We start from the raw sequence: 17,890 nt of genomic DNA, 5'->3' as shown, positions 1-17,890 counted from the left end.
CCAACTAAACATGGAGCCATTGATCACTACCCGTTGAGCCCGACAATCTAGCCAGCTTTCTATCCACCTTATCGTCCATTCATCCAGCCCATACTTCTTTATCTTGCTGGCAAGAATACTGTGGGAGACCGTATCAAAAGCTTTGCTAAAGTAAAGGAATAACACATCCACTGCTTTCCCCTCATCCACAGAGCCAATTATCTCCTCATAGAAGGCAATTAGGTTAGTCAGGCATGACTTGCCGCTGGTGAATCCATGCTGATTGTTCCTGATCACTTTCCGCTCCTCTAAATGTTTCAGAATTGATTCCTTGAGGACCTGCTCCATGATTTTTCCAGGTACTGAGGTGAGACTGCCTGGCCTGTAGTTCCCCGGATCCTCCTCCTTCCCTTTTTTAAAGATGGGCACTACATTAGCCTTTTTCCAGTCATCCGGGATCTCCCCCGATCGCCATGAGCTTTCAAAGGTAATGGCCAATGGCCAATGGCAATCACATCCGCCAACTCCTTTAGCACCCTCTGATGCAGTGCATCCAGACCCATGGATTTGTGCTCATCCAGCTTTTGTAAATAGTCCCAAACCACGTATTTCTCCACAGAGGGCTGACCTCTTCCTCCTCATACTGTGCTGCCGAGTGCAGCAGTCTGGGAGCTGACCTTGTTTGTGAAAGACAGAGGCAGAAAAAACATTGAGTACATTAGCTTTTCCCACATCCTCTGTCACTAGGTTGCCTCTCTCATTCATTAAGGGGCCCACACTTTCCTTGACTTTCTTCTTGTTGCTAACATACCTGAAGAAACCCTTCTTGTTCCTCATAACATCTCTTGCTCCAAGTGTTATTTGGCCTTCCTGATTTCACTCCTGCATGCCTGAGCAATATTTTTATACTCCTCTGTTGGGAATATTTTGCTAGCTTGGCAGCTGGTAGTGTGGGAAGCCTGAGATGTTTAGGTTTTCAGGTTGGGTTAATTAGGCTGTGAGTTTTGTTATGAGAAGTTGGCCTTGGCTAACTTCTCTCTAGCAGGCAATAATAGGATAATGAATTAGAAGTTGTCTAGGATGATGTTACCCTATGAAGTTATAGCAGTGCTTGTGTGTATTTTGTTAACCAATTAGCAATTGCTTGCTTGCCTGCTTCAAGAGTATAAAGATGTATGCTGGAGAGAAATAAATGACTCTGTTACCAATCATATTGACTGTTGAATATGTGTCCACGCCCGCATGAGGCGTCTGAGGTGCAACAAATGGTGACCCCGACGTGATTCGTATCGAATGAGGATAGTGTTGGTGGCCTGAACTGAAAAGAAGAAAAGGAGGTGCACCTGAGCTCAGTGTCGAGCGGCTAGGAGCCGCAGGGCGTCCGAAAAGAGGGGCGCACCTGAGCTCAGTGTCGAGCGGCGGCCGCAGGGCGTCCGAAGAGAAGGGCGCACCTGAGTTCAGTGTCGAGCGGCTAGGAGCCGCAGGGCGTCCGAAAAGAGGGGCGCACCTGAGCTCAGTGTCGAGTGGCAAGCCGCAGGGCGTCTGAAAAGGGAGGCACACCCCAGCCCAGAGGTGAGCAGCTAACATGGGAACCGCTGCATCAGCGGAAGAAAGGACGGTGCATGAATATTTGATGCGCATCGCGGAGCGGCAGGGAGAGAAGCTCCCCTCTAATACGTTATCCCGTCTGCTGCGGTGGGGACGGAGAAGGGGACTTTCTGTTCAACCAAGTACAATTTTTGATAAAACTGTTTGGGAGCGGCTAGGCTCCGAGCTTTGGAAGTCGGTGGCTCAGGGCGATAAGGAGGCCTTCTCCCTGAGTCCAGTATGGAATAAGGCGAAGGAGATAGTAGAAACTCTCGCGGGCGAGGCAGGAGTGCAGGCGGCCCTTTCTGAGCTTTGCCGCCCAACGCCCGGAATGCCTTCTGTGTTGCCGGTTGGAGCCAGAGAGTTTTTCGGTGGTGAGGACACGGTGATACCTTTGGCTTCCGACCCCTTCCCCATGGATGATGTTGCCCCTGCTACGGCCCCACTACCCTCCAATGTGGCTATCGGCCCCGACATGATTGATCCTGCTACGGTCCCGTTACCCCCCGATACGCCCGAGCCTATGGAGACAGCCTTGCCGTATGCACCCCCTCCAAAGCCATGCCGTGTCCACGGGGCCTGGGGGTGCCACGATTGCGGGGGGACAGAGGAGGCTCGGGTGGAACATGTGCCATCAAACCCATATCCCGATTTGACTACGTTTACTCAGTTTACTCAGTTTGATGCCTTCTATAAGGAGATGGAGCGCCAGGGTCGACAGCTGCAGCATATGTGTGACAAGTTGGACCAATTGGAAGGTTTTCCACCTGGATCATCGCGATCGCATCTTCACAAGTGCTTTCATTCGACTCGCCCCCCCGCCCCGCCTGGCCCCGGGGACCCTCCAACTGGGGACCCTCCGGATCCGGTACAGCGCTGGCATGGGGTTTTAAGAGAAGCCATCCTTGAAGGTCTAACACCTGAGGCCTTTCCGGTGATTACGCCAGACCCTCAACACCCTAATCATAGATGGTGGGCCCCTTTGGACTGGAAGTTGATCCGTGAGGCACAGAAATCGATCATGGCTTATGGACTAGATAATCCGTATGTACAGTCTATCATTGAACAGGTATTTGCTGGCCAAGCAATGTGTCCGTATGATGCGATTAAGCTAGCTGACATGCTTCTTACACCTACACAGAAACTGTTGTGGAAAGATGATTGGGCTAAGAGAGTTGACTTGGCTCTTGTCCGCAATTTGGATTTACCGGATGATGATCCTCGGCGCGTGGCCACTGCTGATATGTTTTTGGGAGCCAGTCGCTTTGTTGACCCGCATTTGCAAGCTCGCCTTGAACCCCGGATCCTGCAGCAATCACAGGAACTAGCCTTGGCTGCCTTTAAAGCGGTGCCCCAGATGGGGAAGCCGACCCCTCCCTATGCTAAAATTACACAAGGCCCATCAGAACCGTATTCCACCTTTTTGGATCGCCTTCGAGAGGCTATTGATAGATCTCCTAATCTGACACCAGAGGCCAGAACTGCAGTTGGACTTGATCTTGCAACCCAGAATGCAAATCCCACTTGCCGCCGTATATTAGCCACCTTGCCCAAGACTGCGACCCTGATGGAAATGATTGAGGCATGTGGTAGGGCCGCTATTCTTGAGGAGACGGATAAGGCGGCAATTCATGCTAAGGCACAGGCCTCTGCACTGGCCGTGGCGTTACAACCCCTGCTCGGGCGACAGCGGGGGGCTAGAAGACCGACCCGGCCAGCCGGCCCCTGTTTTCGTTGTGGAAAATCCGGGCATTTCCGGCGGGACTGCCCTATGCAAAATGGGCAGCGGGCCTCTGATGTGTTACCTGAAGCTGCAACTGGCGCTTGCACACGATGTGATAAGTTTGGACATCGCGCCGCCGACTGTTGGGCGCGTTACAAGAAGGATGGAACACCGCTGCCGGGAAACGGATCATGGAGCGCCCCTCGGAGGAGCGCGACGACACAAGTGCCTCCACCCGCCAACCCGGCTGCCTGGAACACCTCACCGGAGCAACCCGTGGCAGTGCCGGAGTGGATTTGGCCACAGCGACAGATGTAGTTTTAGAGACTGACGAGGTTCAAGTTCTTCCTTCCAACACCGATGGTCCATTAGGATTTGGCCTGAGTGCCCTTTTGATTGGCCGTTAGTCAACATCGAAACAAGGTATTTTTGTTTTGCCTGGCCTTATTGATGCCGACTATATGGGGAATATTGGGATAATGGTACGTGCCCTCTGTCCTCCTGTGACTATAACTGCTGGTACACGTCTTGCTCAGTTAATACCTTTCGAGGGATGTGTGCCCCGATCGACCCCGATTGACCGCGGGTCTCGACGGTTTGGATCCACTGGCCCTCCCCACACTGCCTTTGCTATGGACATCACTTTGCGCAAGCCCACCCGAACTGCTCGGCTTCAGAGATCCGATGGGCGGCAGATCACTCAGGAAGCTTTTATTGGGGATGCAATGCAGAGTGGGGTAACTGAGGCACCTGTGACGACAGAGGTAGAAGATACTGTGTTTACCTTGGAATCAGAGCCCACTGCAGCAGTTGCAGCTGAGGCCCCCATGCAGAATGATGTAGGAGATGCGCCATCTAACCTAGTATCAGAATGCCCAGGGGCAGTTGTAAATGGGGCCCCTCTACAGAGCGACATGTGTCCTCAAGAACTGCCTGTGTGTGGAAAGGGAGACGAAGAGGAACAAGAGAATTTAGCTGTGCAGCTGGCAGATACTGGCTCACCCATTTTTAGTATTGAAAGCTCTGGGGCTCAAAAAACATTTGTGCCTGTTACAGCTGCAGCAATTGAAGAACAAATCATTGCAGAAACTGTAACATCTATGGAAACCTCAGCTGAAACTTTAAAGCCTTTAGAAGCAGTGCCTGGAAAACTATTTCCTGAACTAGTCCAAGATATTACCACTGCTCATTTGGGATTTGAGGCTGCAAACAGTAGGACTGAAGAAACTGCAACAGTGTCAGTATTAGAGATGACTGCTGCAATGGTGGATGGAATGACTGAGAAAGCAACAAGATGTACACACCCTGAGCCCCTGGAGGACAACTGCTTGTTAGCTGTGCCAGGATCCTTTTTGTTTGATCCTCCCTGAATGATTTAGTTGATTGAGATAATTTTTGCTTTGCCTGAATGTATTGGATGATGTCCTGATAATTTCCCCCGTAGAACTTGAACCACGATGGTGGTGGAACAGAAGAAAAAACACTCACATCATTAATATTGCCAATGTCTAGAAATTCCTGACTAAAAGGGCATTGAGAACTGACCCTGGTAAAGAAGCAAAGAATTGCACACTGGCAGGAAAAAATTTTGGACTCCTGCTCAAAACTGTGCTATTGATTGGATTTTGGGGTTTATTTTACAGGCTGCGCCCTGTGTTGTGGAATTTTTTTTAGCATGTATTGCCCTCCCTAATTGGATTGTAAATGATATTACCCCCCCCCATTACTAACCCCTGTTTTTTAGAGCCTAATTGTTTTTTGTTTTTAAAGTTTGAGAAAACTCAGCCAAAAGGTTTGTTGAGTATTCTCAAAGGGGGGGGGGGAGTTTATGGTGTTATTTAGGCATAAATCTAGGTAATTTGGGAGAATGGCTTTGAATTTATGTGACCCAAAATACCTTTATGTAAAGTGCTTTTGTTAGCCTTTTTAGATTTTTGTAAATTTTGTATTATGTACTGATTATTGGCAGTTGTATGATTGTTTGATATTTGATGTAGCCCCCACGGTGGGAAAGTACAGATAGTTGTTCACAGAAGATACCAGAAGGGTAGGGGCTAGTTAAGAAGTACACCCTCCTAGCTAAATTGATAGTGGGATAAGTTGGTGTCCATAAAAGGAACGGTTTAGCAAGAGGAAATATGGATCGGGCCCAGGCAGGCACGCAATAGATAGAGAACTTGAAGAGGAAAAAAGGATCGGGCCCAGGCGGCGGGCAACAGACAACAAGCTTGGAAAACTGGTTGATAACCTTGAGGGTGTAGTTGATAGAAAAGGTAATTAACTACAAGCGAGTAATGTTAGGCAGAGTACAAAGTTAACTCTGTGGTTGCTGGAGGGAATAGCAGTTGAATTTTGTAAGGATGCTAAAGAGAAAAGTTTTTGGTGTTTTTGAAATGTTTGTAAACAAATTTAGGCAAAGAAATTAGTTTGCAATTGTTTGGCCATAAATAATTTTGTTGCATTAGTTGAAGATTGTATATTGTGCTATGTAATTGTAATTGTATTAGGCTAAGGGTATATAAGTGGTAATTTTTTTTTTTTGTGTTTAAAAGTAGAAGTTAATAGTAAGAACCCTTAAGCTGTGAATAGCTTTGGATTTAGAAGTAAGCCAGGATGCAATTGTATTACTGTAAATGATTTAATTGATGATGTAATTTTCCTTTTTTGCCTGATGGTACTAAGGGTATTTGTATATTGTATGTGATGATTGCTTGCCCAGAAGAGGTAGTTTTGTTTTGTTTTTTAGATATTAAGAAAATTGGTGTTAGATGCATAGCATTTTATGTACCATGCATTTATTTACAGAGTTAAATTTATGTTATGTGTTTTCTGTTTTGTTTTGTGGTGTTTGTTTGTTTGTTTTCTGGCCAGAATTGTTTTTGCGTTTTATGTGGTTTATGTTGTGTTTTTTCTAGGACCCGCCCCCCCTCCCTCAGTGTCAGTTTGATCGCCTGACATCTGAGGGATGATTTGGTAAAAGAAGTTTGCCACAAGTTGGTGTGCTATAGAGAAAGGGGGAATCCTGTAGAATTTACACCATTTATTTGTTGTGCTTTGTTTTTGTTTGGTGTTGTTGGGGTTATGTTAAGAATTGCATGGTTATATAGGTTGATTTTATAAAGTTTTAATTTTGGCTATTGATAGATTGTGGTGTTATGTTGTTATAAGCTGGAAATGTTTTGCGAATGTTTTTATCCCTTTTTTCTTTCCCTTCTTGTTTTGATTTTGAGTTAAGGGGGGAGGTGTTGGGAATATTTTGCTAGCTTGGCAGCTGGTGGTGTGGGAAGCCTGAGATGTTTAGGTTTTCAGGTTGGGTTAATTAGGCTGTGAGTTTTGTTATGAGAAGTTGGCCTTGGCTAACTTCTCTCTAGCAGGCAATAATAGGATAATGAATTAGAAGTTGTCTAGGATGATGTTACCCTATGAAGTTATAGCAGTGCTTGTGTGTATTTTGTTAACCAATTAGCAATTGCTTGCTTGCCTGCTTCAAGAGTATAAAGATGTATGCTGGAGAGAAATAAATGACTCTGTTACCAATCATATTGACTGTTGAATATGTGTCCACGCCCGCATGAGGCGTCTGAGGTGCAACACTCCTCCCTGGTCATTTGTCCAATCTTCCACTGCATGTAAGCTTCTTTTTTGTGTTTAAGATCAGCAAGGATTTCACTGTTAAGCCAAGCTGGACGCCTGCCATATTTACTATTCTTCCTACACATCGGGATGGTTTGTTCCTGCAACAGCAATAAGGATTCTTTAAAATACAGCCAGCTCTCCTGAACTCTTTTGCCCCTCATGTTATTCTCCCAGGGGATCCTGCCCCTCTGTTCCCCGAGGGAGTCAAAGGCTGCTTTTCTGAAGTCCAGGGTCTGTATTCTGCTGCTCTCCTTTCTTCCTTGTGTCAGGATCCTGAACTCGACCATCTCATGGTCACTGCATCCCAGGTTCCTATCTACTTTTGCTTCGCCTACTAATTCTTCCCGGTTTGTGAGCAGCAGGTCAAGAAAAGCTCTGCCCCTACTTGGTTCCTCCCCTTGCACCAGGAAATTGTCCCCTACACTTTCCAAAAACTTCCTGGATTGTCTGCACCACTGTATTGCTCTCTCAGCAGACATCAGGGTGATTAAAGTCTCCCATGAGAACCAGGGCCTGCAATCTAGTAACTTCTTTTAGTTGCTGGAAGAAACCCTTGTCCACCTCATCCCCCTGCTCTGGTGGTCTATGGCAGACTCCCACCACTACATCACCACTACACCACTCTGTTGCTCACACTTCTAAACTTAATCCAGAGACTCTCAGGTTTTTCTACAGTTTCATACTGGAGCTCTGAGCAGTCATATTGCTCTCTTACATACAATGCAACTCCCTCACCTTTTCTGCCCTGCCTGTCCTTCCTGAACAGTTTATATCCATCCATGACAGTACTTCAGTCATGTGAGTTATCCTACCAAGTCTCTGTTATTCCAATCACATCATAGTTCCTTGACTGTGCCAGGACTTCCAGTTCTCCTTGCTTGTTTCTGAATTTAAATTATAGGTTTCATACCACAGTTAGTAGTTCTGCCATTTCATAGTTGAGTTCCTTTAGATCTCTTGCTCGAAAACTATCTTGTCCTGGTGACTGATTACTGAGAGAGAGAAAGGGAAGAGTGAGAGAAAGGCTAGATAGAGAAGAAACAGATATTAAATGCTAAGGTATTTTCTGTCCAGTCTGCAATCTCATAAATTAGAAAAGTAAGAAGAGAAGACAAGTAAACTTTTCCCTCTGGAGTGTTCTAGGACCCAGGACACTGAAATATATTATTAGTTCCTCTGGTTTTGAAAAGTAAATATTGGTTATGCTAAACTAGTTGTTTCTCTTTCTTTATGCTGCAGACTGGCACTAGGGAAGAAAAAATCCTGAGTGCAAAGAAATGAAACTCCTCAGTGTATCTGAAGCATGATATTTTATTCAATGCCTTCTGGAGAGTTGACACAACCTATAAGAAATATTCCGAACACCGAGTATCCTATAAGTTTTCTCTCTTGATTTTCATAGTTAACACTAAGATTTCAACTATATATCATATTGGAAAATGTAGGCATAAAACACAAGGGACATATTTTTTTTTAAGTAATGAGGTATTGCAAATCCTTCATCTCTCCTGAGGAATCCAGGCTGGAGTAGCATCTTTGCCACTCATGCAGGGAGTTCAGGTACTTCTCAAATTCCTGCCCACCTGGCTCCATTGTCTGGCATGGAGAAGTACTTGGGATCACCCCATCCCACTCACTTCTGAATACCCACAGGGGTACCAGGCAGGAATATGAACTATAATCCTCACATTGAGTCTGGATAGCCCTGGTTATAGATGGATTTTGGGTGTCTACAGGAGGATCCTTAGCTGAGAACAGCACTTACATACTGTGTCCATTTTTAAAGAAAAGAACAATTCTATTTCAAATACCCCCACTTTTATCTCCACTAATTTCCATAGGAGCCATTTGTGCTTATCCGAGGGAGAGTTTGGCCCCTAGAGGAATGCTTAAATATTCATCTTCTTTCTCTGAAAACTGTCAGGGAAAAAATGAATAGTATTGATGGGATAGTCTGGTGGTTTCACACAAATAAAATAAAATGAAATAAATAATTAAAACAAGAGAAAATCTCTATAATGAAAACAAATATTTCTTGAACTTTGTCTTCTTTCTTCCTCCTCCCTCAGCTCAGAAATGTCTTTTACTGACCAGGGATCATGTCTGTTTTTATACTTACCATTGATTTTGAGTCTGCAACTTCACAGAGCCTGAGTCTGATTTACAAAGCTGCTGAGAACCCACAACTCCAGATTAAGTCAACAGGAGGTATAGGATCTCTGGACACAGTTGGTGTCTAATCACATATGGAAAATGAGTGGTCACTATTGAAATTTTAAGTCCTAGATGTACAACTAAAGGGAGGTAACCTGAAATTCTGAAGTGACCTTTTCGTTTTACTTGGTTTTACTACTTTTTTTCTATAAAACATTCTTTTTACTTTGTTCCAATGTTTTCTTCATTTGTCTCCTTTAGTCTTTCTACCTATGTGCCATGATATCTCTCCCCCATCTCTGTTTTAGTCCTCTCCTTTCTCATCCAAGAGATAATATAACAATGAATGAAGTATAAAAATCTAGATAGAGTCTGTTTTCCATTATATCTTTCCATTATTAAGATATATCTATCTATCTCCTAGCTCAGGTGAGATTATTGGTATACTTTGTCCTCTGTCATGCCTCAAATGTTTGCCTTAATGTTGGATTCCATAGTGCTGCAGGGTAAATTACATCAAGTTAAATTTAGGTTTTGAAGTTCACACAGCTGAATTTTAACTGCTCAGTAACCATATTCACACTCCACAAAAAAGTGCTGTTAGTAACATTCAGTAGAATTTTGAAATATGGCTGCTTTGATTCTAATATTTGTTCTTCTCCCACAGGTAATTTCCAGGATACAATGAGTAAGTTAATATTGGTTTGTGAATGTAATGGTGTGGGAATCACCACCGAGGAGCCTCCTGCTGGTCATTCTGGGAATTAGCTCAGTCCTTCTGCAGGGCGCCCTCCTCCAGTGGTGTCTCATTGCCATCACTTCTACTCTGGACCTGCTTCGCCTCAAGGATCGTGGCGTCCTCTTCAGTAAACAGCCCTCTGGCCGTACCCTACTCCATTCTCTCCCCGCTTCCAAGGGACCAACAGTCCTCAGTCCTTCTACTTGTCTCAGTGACAAACAGCAGACTTACGTCCAGCCACTTTCCACAGTGACAAGCTGCAGTCGATACTGGCCACTCCCCTCGATGGCAAGTGGGGACAAGGGGAGGAAGAGAGCCAGGCCAGCCCACTACTCCAGGTCCTGACCCAGGGACCCTTTAGGCAGCAACCATATGCTGCATCTCCCTTCTAACCCCGCTGTCAGTTTCCCTGGGCCACTTCCCCGTAGCCCTAGCACCTTCTCTGCCCCTGTATCAGGGCTTCAGTCTGTCAGCTAGTCAGGCTGGAGCTGCCTCTCGCTCCCCTGACCCTGTCCAGCGCTGCTGTATCTGAGGTGCTCCTCCTGGCCCCATCCTTCTCCCTTGCTCTCCAAGGAGAGACTGCCTCTGCTTTCTGGAGCAGTCCTTTTTATATGGCCCTCCTTGGCCCAGATTGGCTGCTCCAACAAGTCTCCTCCTTATTGGCTGTCTCAGTAAGCCCTCTTCCCATTGGTTAGGGTTCTGCACAGCCTCTCAGGCCTCCTTTAACCCCCCTGTTACCTGTGCGGGGCAGCCGTCCCACCACAGTGAACAATTTCACTTCCAGAGAAGCAGGCTGTGGGCTGCAACTAAGAACGGTGGATGTATTTGTCACAGAGTCAAAGTCTCGGTGCTCTGAAACCACTCTGAATGAAGTCAGTCAGGACTCTAGGGCCATGTCCTCCCCGGCCCTCCTCCCCCCCCCCGCCCACAGGGCACACTCTCCCTAGGGCAAGAAGCCTCCTTGGATTCAGCACTCCCTGGGCCTGATCTCGGAGCATTCGGCAGTCCTGCTCACACCGTGAGCTTCCCGCAGTGAGTCCATCTGGATGGGACACCTGGGGAAGGCTTACACACTCCCAAAGGACCATGCACCCCAGCTTCGCAGTCAGAAGTGACTCTCAGCCAGTGATGTAAAACAGAATGTTTATTACTTGATGAGAACACAGCATAGAACTGATCTTAGTAGCACAGAAAGCAGGAAATCACAGCAAAGTCCATCTTTGGGGTGGGGGTATCAGAGCTCTAGTCTCTCCTTCCCCGCACCTCACCCCATCCCCGAGTCCCAAAACCAGGAGACTGAACAGTTTCCACCATTCCAGCCTCAGTCACACCCAGCTGCCTTGCCTACGGGCTTTATGTCTTTCCTATGAAAACAGGTCACCTGGTCTCTTTGTTTTCCAACACCTTTAGCTGGCTCCATGCAAAGGATGGGGCCTGGCCATCAGTTGCCAGGTTACAGAGTGTCAGGAATTCTCTGTGTCCAGACAGCCAATCGCCAGTCACTCCTGCCCCCTAGGGTGTCGGCAATGATCACACACCCTTATGCCACCATCTAGACACTTGAGTAACATATAGCGGAAACTAAGGCACACACAGTATTCACATAAAACATTAGGAACATTCCCACTTCATCCCAGTATTCTTCTCATTTATATTTAAACAAATATCCATTATTTGGATGACTCTCTCTTTATTTTTGTGGAAGATAATCCCCTGAAAACCAGGAATGGAATTCATGTGTATAGTTATTTTTCTTTCTCAAGCTAGTATGCTAAAAATCACAGTGTCAACACAGTGGTAAAGGCAGCAGCTCAGTCTAGTCACCAAAGTACCCTCTGGGTATGTACTCAGGCAGATAGCCTAAGACACCACCTGGGCTCTGTGGTCACACTGCTGATTTTAGGCATTAGCTCAAAGAGAGATGTCATGTGTATGCTTACTCAAGCCTGGTCTACACTAGGCGTTTAAACCGGTTTTAGGAGCGTAAAACCGATTTAACGCCACACCCGTCCACACTAAGAGGCCCTTTATATCGGTATAAAGGGCTCTTTAAACCGGTTTCTGTACTCCTCCCTAACGAGAGGAGTAGCGCTAATATCGGTATTACCATATCGGATTGGGCAGATCGACGGTATTGGCCTCCGGGCGGTATCCCACAGTGCACCACTGACCGCTCTGGACAGCAATCTGAACTCGGATGCAGTGGCCAGGTAGACAGGAAAAGCCCCGCAAACTTTTGAATATTTCCTGTTTGCCCAGCGTGGAGCTCCGATCAGCACATGTGGTGATGCAGTTAAAAATCAAAATAAAGAAAGAGCTCCCGCATGGACGATGCAGACGTGATCGCTGTAAGGGCAGGCAAATCTGTTCTATCAGCGCTCCGTTACAGAAGATGAAATTCAAAATCATTTTTTAAAAATCTCCAGACAGATGCCATAGCAGGGACTCAGCGCACTGCTGCGTGACAAGCGTAATGGAAAGCCAAAGAATCAAATGGACGCTCATGGACTGGAGGACTCAAGCTATCCCACAGTTCCTGCTGTCTCTGAAAAGCATTTGCATTCTTGGCTGAGCTCCAAATGCTTCTAGGGTCAAAAACAGTGTCCGCGGTGGGTCAGGGCATAGCTAGGCAATTTACGCACCCCCCCACCCACCCCCAGAAGTGAAAGAGAAAACAATCCTCTCTTGACTCTTTTACATGTCATCCTATCTTTACTGAATGCTGCAGATAGACGCGATGGTGCAGCACTCAACACCAACATCCTTGCTCCCCCCACGCTATGGATGGCTGATGGTACAATATGGCTGGTATCCGTCCTCATCATCAGCCTATTGGCACATGGGGCAGTGCAAAAGGACTGGTAACCATGCTGACTAGCATCGGTAAGGTCAATCAAGGGCGCCTGGTCCTAATTTTTCATGGTAGATGGTACAGTATGGTTGATAACCATCGTCATCATAGCAACAGGGGGCTGAGCTCCATCAGCCCCCACCCTTCATGTGTAAAGAAAAGATTCAATTGCCCCTGGACTAGCAGAGGGATGCTGGGCTCCTCTCCTCCACACTCCTTACTGTCCTGTCTGGACTATCATAGCAGCTGGAGGCTGCCTTCCACTCATTTCTCACTAACAAGTCAGTGTGTCTTATTCCTGCATTCTTTATTACTTCATCACACAAGTGGGGGGACAATACTACAGTAGCCCAGGAAGGCTGGGGGAAGAACGGATTCTATTTTTAGATACCAAAAAGGAGGGATTGACTCAGGGAGTCATTCCCAATTTTGGCTTTTGCACCCCTGGCTAAGAGCAGCTAGGGGCACTTATGACAGCAACAGATGGTGCAGTGCAAAAGGACTGGTAGCCACAATCATCTTATTACCAATTTATGGCATGGTAGATGGTACAATATGGCTGGTAACCATCTCTGCTATCATGCAAAAGCAAAAGCATGCTGCTGCGTAGTGCTGCTGAATCGCCTCTGTGAGCGGCATCTAGTACACATACGGTGACAGTCACAAAAGGCTAAACAGGCTCCATGATTGCCATGCTATGGCATCTGCCAGGGCAATCCAGGGAAAAAAGGCACGAAATGCTTGTCTGCCATTGCTTTCCCAGCGGAAGGAGTGACTGACGACATTTACCCAGAACCACCCACAACAATGATTTTTGCCGCATCAGGCACTGGGATCTCAACCCGGAAATTCCAAGGGGCGGGGGAGGCTGCGGGAACTATGGGATAGCTACAGAATAGCTACCCACAGTGCAATGCTCCAGAAATTGACGCTAGCCTCGGACCGTGGACGCACACCACCGATTTAATGTGTTTAGTGTGGCCGCGCACACTTGATTTTATACAATCTGTTTTGTTAAACCGGTTTATGTAAATTCGGAATAATCCCGTAGTGTAGACGTACCCTCAGTCTGGGATTCAGACCTCCCAACTGTGGTGTACACATACCCTGAGTGTCACAAAGGAAGTATAGTAGCACAGACAATCTGTCCATTGCTTTAAATTGGGGTGCTACAGTGCATATTGCATATTGCAAGACTTGTATTATATTTTATTTCTGTGTTTTTTCAGTTGAACTTCAGATACACAATGGTAGGTTTATTTTGATATTTGAGTTTATCGTTAATTGGACTGAGCACAAATTACTTATGGATTGAGGGTATCACTATAGTTCCTTGGACACACTGAGCCTTCAAGCCATTGTCAGTAAGGTATCAGTAGTAATGGTTGGCTAGGGGAAGGGCATTTCTAAACAGGAGTCAGTGGGGTGTGGGCTGGGTCTCCATTTTTGTGCGAGCCCAGGGACTTGATTTTATTTAGTTATAGATTGTGAACTGTTACTGGATCTAGGTGATGGATCAGGTGTGGTGTGTAGGAAAGTTGATGAATATGAAAACTGTCAGCTGATGACTGGGGAGGTCTACAGGGACAGCTCCTCCAGTAAGGTAAGGTAATACCCGTTCACTTAATTTCAAACTGAAATCACACTGTTCTTTTGAAGGCCAATCACAAGTGACAACAGTAAGTTCTCTTTGATTTCTCAAGTGCTACTATCCTTCAGAAGAATGTCCTTAACCAAAAACAGATATTTCTTCATTTCATCATCTTTCCTCAATCATAGGAGATTCATTATCCATCAGATTTCTTTTAAAACACATAACTGAACTGTTGAGGACTTTCTCTCCCATCAAGTTGGTTCATCGCCTTAGAATATTTGTACTTATTTTCTCTCTTGCCTCAAATTGAAGGATTGATTTTTAAGTATCTCTTTATGGTATACAGTCAATAATGCTGTGCCTCCTCTTCAATTAATTTTCTCTTTGCGTGTATGCAGGAGGCTAACATAAAGATATTTATGGTGTTTACTTTTTCAGGATGTAGTAATTTTTCACGATATGATGTGTGTTATTAATTTGGCAAATCATTTGTGGGGATAAAAATTATATCTATTTTACATGTTGTACATTTCTGTTGAATAGTAACTCCATGAATTTCAACAAATGCTTCGTTTCATATTCTCAGCCACACTGTTGCTTCTTCATGCTGCTCTCACTACACAAATCCCCCCCCACCAAAAAAAAAAAACGAATCTCAGTACTAGGGGATTTCCCTTCCGTTGGGGAATGTTTTTGTGATGTACAGCCAGTATATATGTCTCTATTTCCCCCTCCTTCTTGCCCAGTGCAAGGGCTGTGGCCAGGAGAAAAGGGGCACAGTTCACTATTCATACTATCTGCCTTCTGAAATACCCATAGAATCTGTTTATAATGAGAACAATGTAGTGCATCCTTCAAGCTACTCTATCCTGTAAGGTGGGAATATATGATTAAAGAGCCAGCTCAAAATTGGAGGGAATGATGAAAGCAGAACCTTTCATCACTCCTCCTCCCAAACCCTATCCCGAGTGTCCTTGAGTGTTCTTTAGCCAGTAGTCCAGATCTCTTTAATTACCTTCAGCCCACTGATTAGGGCATTCTGCTAAGAGGTGAGAAATCCAAGTTCAAATCCCTAATCCACCTCCAGCACAGTGTGTAAACTGGTTCTCCTACATTCTGGGTGAGTGCCGTAACAACAGACACTGGTTAGAGATGGGTTATGTATGTATGCAGGAGGATCCTGAGCTGAGACTGGCCACTGCTTCCTCTGCCCATTTCTGAAGAAAAAAAAATTCTGTTCCAACCAACCCGGTGTGCATTTCCATGGATTTTCCTGTGAGCTATTTGTACATCTCTAAGGCAGGAAGGAGTCTGTTTTTGAATGCTTAAATATTAATTTTCTTTCTCAGGAAAACTGCAAGAAAATAATCATAAATATTTATTGGATTGTCTGGTGGCTTCCCCTCCCACCCCTCAACCACCCAATGAAATAAAATAAATCAGGAGTTAAATAAATAAGGAAAATACTAAGCAAAAACCTCTATAATAGAGAAAGAAATCACAATTTTCTTCCAACTTTGTATGTTCTGATCTCAGAAATGGCTATTACTGCCTAGGGAATCACATTTTTTGTTATACTTGCCCTTGATTTAACATCTATACCTTCAAAGAAGATGGGCCTGATTTTTAGAGTTTTTGAGCACTCCCAACCCCAATGAAATCAACAGGAAATACAGATTCTTTGGACACAAGGAGTCTCAAAAGTAGGCTCTGCAAATTAGTGGTTGCTATTAAATATTTAACTTCAAGATGTGCAACAGAAAAAAGGGAATTCAGCTGAGACTGAGTAGACCTTTTCATTTTACTTAGCTTTAATATGTTTGTTATTTTTTCTACGAAACTTGTTTCAACTTTGTCTCACATTCCAATGTTTTCTGCATCTTTCCTCTTTAATATTGCTACCTATGTGTCATGTTCTCCCTCTCCATCTCGCTGTTTGAGTCCTCTCATTTCTCAGCCAACAAGCTAATATAGCGATGAATGTAATGTAAAAATCCAGAATTTATTATCAAGGCTAACTTTTCACTATTGACTTTCTGTATTTATATAATATATCACCCTCCCATACAATGTGAAAACAATTGTGACCTCTGTTTTGTCTCATACCTCAAACACTTGCCTTAAGGTTGGATTTCATAATGCTGCAGCGCTAGTTACATCAAGTTAAATTTGGGCTTTGATCCTCTGACACTTTTAGCTGCTCTGTAACAGTATTCACACTCCACAGAAAAGTGTTGTTAGTCACTTTCAGCTGAATTTTGTATCATGGCTGATTTGATTCCATCGTTTGTGATGTCCAGGAGAAATGGGAAAGTTAGGATCGGTTCTGAACAATTTTACTCACACAGAAGCAGAGTCTGAGTGTAACAAAAAGCCATGGATGTACTCATTTCACTGACCTTCAAGAAATTGGCTTTCATTCAGATGTCCCATGCAAGGTCCAGAAAGGGGGTTGCTGTATGCAGTTTTTTCTCCTGCTCAAAGTTAATGCTCTAAAAGGAGCAGTGTAGACAAGGTGGCAGAGGCAGTGACTCAGGCTAGTTACTGAATAGGTAATAATTGGAGATATACCAATCTCCTAGAACTGGAATGGACCTTGGAAAGTCATTGAGTCCAGCCTGCTGCCTTCACTAGCAGGAGCAATTTTTGCCCCAGATCCCTAAGTGGCCCCCTCAAAGATTGAACTCACGAACCTGGGTTTAGCAGGCCAATGCTCAAACCACTGAGCTATTCCTCCCCCCCAACCTCATACAACCCTCTGCATAGGTACTTGGCTGGATAGCCTAAGCCCCTGCCACTGACCACTGCCACCACACTGCTTTTTTGTACCACATCCTCAATTAGAGCTGTTGTGTGTAAACCACCCAAGCTGGGAATCACACCTCCCAGCTGCTGTATAGACGTACATGAAGTGTCACAAAGACTGTGGAGCTTGGCAGAGAATCTCTCCATTACATTACACTTGGCTACTGGTTTGCATATTGAAAAACTTGAATTATTTTGAAATAATTTTTATTTTTTACATTTTACAGAGGAGCTTGGGATAGAGAACTGTAGATTTACTTAGATTTTTGGGTTGAATGTTAACCAGATTGAGCACACATTTCTTTTAAACCCCATAACAGACCTGTTGATGACTCTTTCACAGCAAGTTAGTTTGCTATCTTAGAATATTTGTATTTATTTTTCCTCTGGTCTAAAATTGAAGGATTGATTTTAAATATCATCTTACATTCAATAATACCATGCTTTCTCTTCCATTAATTTTCTCTTTGAAAGTATGCAGGAGGCTAGCATAAGATATTCATGGTGTTTATTTTTTCATGATAAAATTTCTTTTCATGAGATGGTGTGGGTTATTAATTTGGCAAATCATTTTGAGAAGATAAAAATTATATCTATTTTAAATGTTGTGCACTACTGTGAATTTGTCTATGAATTTCAACAAATGCTATATTTCATATTCTCAGCCACACTGCAGCTTTGCCCTCTGCTGGACTCTTTCCAATTTTTCCACATCCTTCTTGTAGTGTGGGGCCCAAAACTGGACACAGTACTCCAGATGAGGCCTCACCAATGTCAAATAGAGGGGAATGATCACATCCCTCGATCTGCTGGCAGTGCCCC

The sequence above is a fragment of the Mauremys reevesii genome, linkage group 22 (genome assembly GCF_016161935.1).
Source record: "Mauremys reevesii isolate NIE-2019 linkage group 22, ASM1616193v1, whole genome shotgun sequence".
In the NCBI taxonomy this organism is placed as follows: domain Eukaryota; kingdom Metazoa; phylum Chordata; order Testudines; family Geoemydidae; genus Mauremys; species Mauremys reevesii.
This window is presented reverse-complemented; position numbering follows the sequence as displayed.